At 36.5% G+C, this 4,807-nt stretch overlaps 1 long non-coding RNA gene across 1 annotated transcript; it reads right to left on the bottom strand.

The window, feature by feature from the left end:
• Positions 1-3,792: 3,792 nt before the first annotated feature.
• LOC149109339 (uncharacterized) lies at positions 3,793-4,250 on the bottom strand. The gene is made up of 2 exons (XR_016208678.1): positions 4,214-4,250; positions 3,793-4,012 (listed from the first exon to the last, which is right to left on the bottom strand). It is a non-coding gene; the product is annotated as an uncharacterized LOC149109339 (long non-coding RNA).
• Positions 4,251-4,807: the final 557 nt, after the last annotated feature.

The raw sequence follows: 4,807 nt of genomic DNA on the forward strand, positions 1-4,807 counted from the left end.
AACGTCAGCGCATTCCATGGCTGACGTAATACCTTTTTTCAGCATATTTATTATTCCCTTTAAATCCAACGCTTTGATAAAGCGAAAAGAAAATATATTTTACCCACAAAAAAGAAAACAATATCCGTAAAATTGTCCGTGTGTTTATGTTTTAACAGCTTCTGGCGGAAAAACATCACACGTTGCGTGACTCAAAGTTTGGCCGAGCGGAGGTCTGCGTCTGGTCACCGACAAAAAAAATTAAAAAAAAAAAAATAAACCACGGGTAAACCTAGAACCGCGCTCGGTCCATGGCCGGGCGATTAATAAACCACGGGTAACACCGCGGTAAAACGCACTGCGCATGAGTACAAATTTGAGCTTCCGGTAAATTACGCATTTCCGGCTACGTATTAAAATCCAATGTAAACAAGATAAAATCCCGTACCGCGAAGTTTGAAAACAAAAAGTAAGAGTTAGCAAAAGAAAGTAGGGGAAAGGTTTGTCTCGTTGAAAAGTTTATTTTTCATTTAAGTTTCAAGCGCTTGCACCCAGGGGTTTGGTGTTTGCACCAACAACAAAATATGAGAGACTTTCAGGCGCGTTCGCGCTCGATAAGAGCAATTTTTTTTTATGTAGTTCTCCTTGTTGCGTTGGTTTGGTTGTGCGGTTCCTTCGCAGAAAAATGTGGGAAAGCCAACAAAGCAGCCGTAAATGTGCCGGCAAAAGGTATTTTCTGTCTGAAGATTTAACCAGAGCTGCCGAACTCAAGTGGGCTCAACAGTTTGCCGTGTTCACCGGGACGAAATACGGACGACCAACAACAGATGTTCGGTTCCTAGAGAAAACCAATCGCGAGGCGTCAGGAAACAGCGGATTCCTGCGAGACTTTTTGCAGTCCTGGATGCCATAGGAGCAACATGTCATGGGTACAAGCCAGGTGCAAGGTGGTGCTACAAATGCTGTACCAGAGTGGACGAAGAAACAAGGTTTACCTCGCATCCTGAATAGAAGCCGCCGGTGTTACGAACTACTGGCAGGTCGGTTAATTAGACATCGTTTAATTATAATTGACACGCAGGTTCGCACTGCCTTGGATTGCTGCAAGGATTTTCGGAATGTCCTTACCAGCAAATTAAATGAAATTAAGGAAAAGGAAAACATACTCTTTCAAAGATTTTTGTTGCAACAATAAACAAGTTGTTTGTATCAAATTTTGTAAAATTTGCGGCAAAATAGACATGATATCAAAAAAAATTCATTTTAAATTTAATTATATTTCGTGTTAAATGATCCAAGTCTTACGCATTTATGGTTCTCCACTAAGATGGAAATAAACAGAACTCAGATGACAAACTTCAAAAGGTACCTATAAAATTATCTTGCACTACTGATTTTGGAGTGTTATTTGCAGTTAATGCACGTCACATTTTTATTCTACTCTTCTTGACTACAGTACAGTACGGTCAATTGCTTCACTAAAATTCATTGTTGGGGTGCAGGTAGCAAAAAGCCACCTCAGGCGGTTCAGTCTAAAATTGGTATATTTTGGAAAGAAAAAGGTAACACAGAAGCTGGGAAATATTATTTTGAAAAATTAATTGCTAAACGAATTTAAAGAAAAATAATAATTTTAAACACAGCAAAACAAGAACTTTTTGCCACTTGACAAACTTATTTTTCCTATGACCAAACCCATAAAATTGCACCAATAATATTGTCTAAAATTTATTTCAGTTTCACATATACTTATTGAAATTCAGTAGTACTGCAATGTTGTCTCAACACCGAGGATTCAGTTAGAGGGGTGTCCAGGAACCCTACGGGCACCGACTTCATGAAAAATTTCACTAAAAATTCACCTACTCCATTTTTCATTAGTGGGGGGATATGCTTTTTGGACATCCATTTTCAGTATATGGATACAAACAAACTCATCACTAGTATGTTTATTTCTTATTTTTTTTTTTAAGTTTTTATTTAGATCTTGCAATTTACCAATTTTAAGACTACGCAAGAACTTAAAGCAGCAACACAGCAGTAGTGAAGGCCTCCAAAAAGTTCAGAACCATTTCCAATTGCTGTTCTAAAGCCTTAAATTTCTAGAAAGGGCTTGTGGAATAGACCTGCAGTACCCAAAACGCCAGCAAACGTCCATGGCAGAAATACAAACATCATTTGGGGTAGTAAAAATAAATTGCTATGGTGAAGTTACAATGGATAAAACAGTTTGTAACAGGATGACAAATGCAATCCATGACTTAACTCAACTATCAGGTTAGTATCACTGACCTGAAATGTAAAGATACAAGACGTACAAGATACAAATATTTTGAAGGATAATTGTTTGACATCATGATAATCCATGGCACACTATAATAACACCATCTGACCAAAACTCATTCAAACAGATTATCATTATTTACATGTATTACACATGGTCAATGACAATATCATAAATTTCATCGTTCAGTTGAAGTCATAAGCACTAATGAGAAGGATTTAGAGGACTTCTCAATTATTATGGCAATGATTTGGAAGAGTTATCTGAGGAGTCTCTTGGCCAAGAAAAAAAATGCTGCGCCAGAGTTGCCACAAACTATTCAAGTCTCATCCTTTTAATGATTTGGAAAACTGATAATTATTTTGGTTTGAATATTGACTAGTGACTTAGGTAACAATCAAAATAGCATAATGTTGTTTAGGTGACCGGTAAGGGTAACAGACACCATTTCAAGATTATATTTCTGATACAGGTATTGTATTTGTGCAATCCAATAAGTAAGAGGATGTGTTAAGGCCAACACATGACAGTGATTGACACAAGCAGAGAATCAAATATTTAAATTTGATAAATAAAATTATTTCAATATTTTATTTAAATAAGTAAAATAGATATTTACCTTTTCTATTAATTTCAGAAAATTCATTTGACCAGCTGATCGGAAAATTTTAGATATCCTTGCAACATCATTATGAAAGCAGTGATGCTGTGCCACTGTATGCTCCTGGACAGGTGAAAGAGTTTGCTGGCAAAACTGCACCTGGTCTTTTCAATGTCATTTTGCAGTCTATTCTCTGGGAGGATCCAAGATTGAGTGAAGAACACCGTGTATTAGAGGAAAAAAGAACTCTTGTTTTGTTGTGCACAATAGCATATTTCAGGTACTTTGCCCTGTTTTGTTCTTATTTGTATTTAAAATACAGGTCTCCTTGGAAGACCATAAGGCCACTCAGTTTAAAAAGTCTGTTTGATTAATTATTGCATGTTTCTTAACTAGAACAGCAGACACAGCTTTACCCCAATATAAATGTCAGTTCTATTATATAACGAAGTAAAATTACTAGATGTTTTACCTTTCTTCACATTTAACCCCTTGAAAGGTAAGGACATAAAAGTAGTTTCAGTGAACTAACTTGCAATAATGCCATTCTTTTTATAGATCTCAGAAAACAAATACACTTCAAAGAGAAGAGGGATTATTTATCCAGCAACATGGGGCATCCTGAGATGTTATCAATTCTGGAAGAATTTGAGGTTTCAGCACAAGCCGAAGGGATGTGGATGGTCAAAAAAGCAGGCTCCTCAGGGAGCAGCCAATGTTTGTAACCTTCAGATTTCAAATGTACTTCGAGTGAGTTTAAAGTACGATAGTTTAAAATCTGAAAGCTATAACTTTAAAATATTGCGAATTAAAAGTTTGTCTGGTTAGTTGAACAGTCTTTTTGTGTACATATGGATAGGCTAGCAAAACAGTGGCGCATAAAGGAAACATGTTATTGTAACATAGAAAATCATATAAGTCACTGAAATGATTTTAAATTTTAATAAATTTATTGTTTCAAATGAGTGAGTTACTACACAGTTCTGTAATGGTGTTCTGCCTCTTATTACTGGCAATGTACAACTTGAAGACTCCTTTGACCTATCCATACTGAATGAAAATCCAATGGTACCTCAAAGTTCTCTGGCATTTCATTTAGAATGGCTCACCAAAGAAGGCAGTCTTGCTGCTGTTGTAATCATGAAATTCTGAAAGTAAAATTGAAATTTATTTTCCAAACCGAAAATTTGTATTTTCATGCAGGCGCTTGACTATTACATGTAGCTTGAGTTTTAAGTGAGCTTCTCATGACCAGCTCAACAAGTTGAAATCGTGAGATCACTTCCATTATGAAATTCGTAGTATTATAAGCTAAATAAAATCGATAAACAACCAATAGACTTACGAACCTTCTCTGTCACCATGAAAAAAATTTTCAACGGATATGGTATAAATAAGAAGAACCCTAACTATAGATATTTTTAAATTATTTGACCCCTCTTTTTAACCATCATTGTACTCTATTTTTAGTATTATGACGATTGTATTGTAAATTTCTGTTTTCCTTATCTAGACTAAGTAGTAGTAGGTCCACATCAGCTGTACAGTTGCATACTTTAAAAACCTACTTATCAAATAAATGTATGTATGTACAACACGAACTGACAAAAGGCTTACTTAGTTACTAATCAGTAATGACGGCCACTGCGGAGCATTTCGTAAAGTGTCCAACGAACATTTCCAGGACCAGTAATTGCAACAAGTTATTATCTACATAGCTTTTTTGTATTTGTGGTCCTTTCTTCTTTCATCTGTGGCTGCTGATTCACAACAACAAGCTTAAACACCGCGAGGCGGACAACAAAATTAATCTGAACCACCGAACACCACGGGGAAGCCGGAAGTGCTGAACTTGACGCATGCGCATACGTTTTGCCGCGGTGTTACCACGGGTAAACCTAGAACCGCGCTCGGCCCATGGCCGCGCGGTTAACAAGAAGATC

The sequence above is a fragment of the Orbicella faveolata genome, unplaced genomic scaffold (assembly GCF_042242905.1).
Source record: "Orbicella faveolata isolate gen_17 unplaced genomic scaffold, um_ofav_v1 contig_25, whole genome shotgun sequence".
NCBI lineage: Eukaryota > Metazoa > Cnidaria > Anthozoa > Scleractinia > Merulinidae > Orbicella > Orbicella faveolata.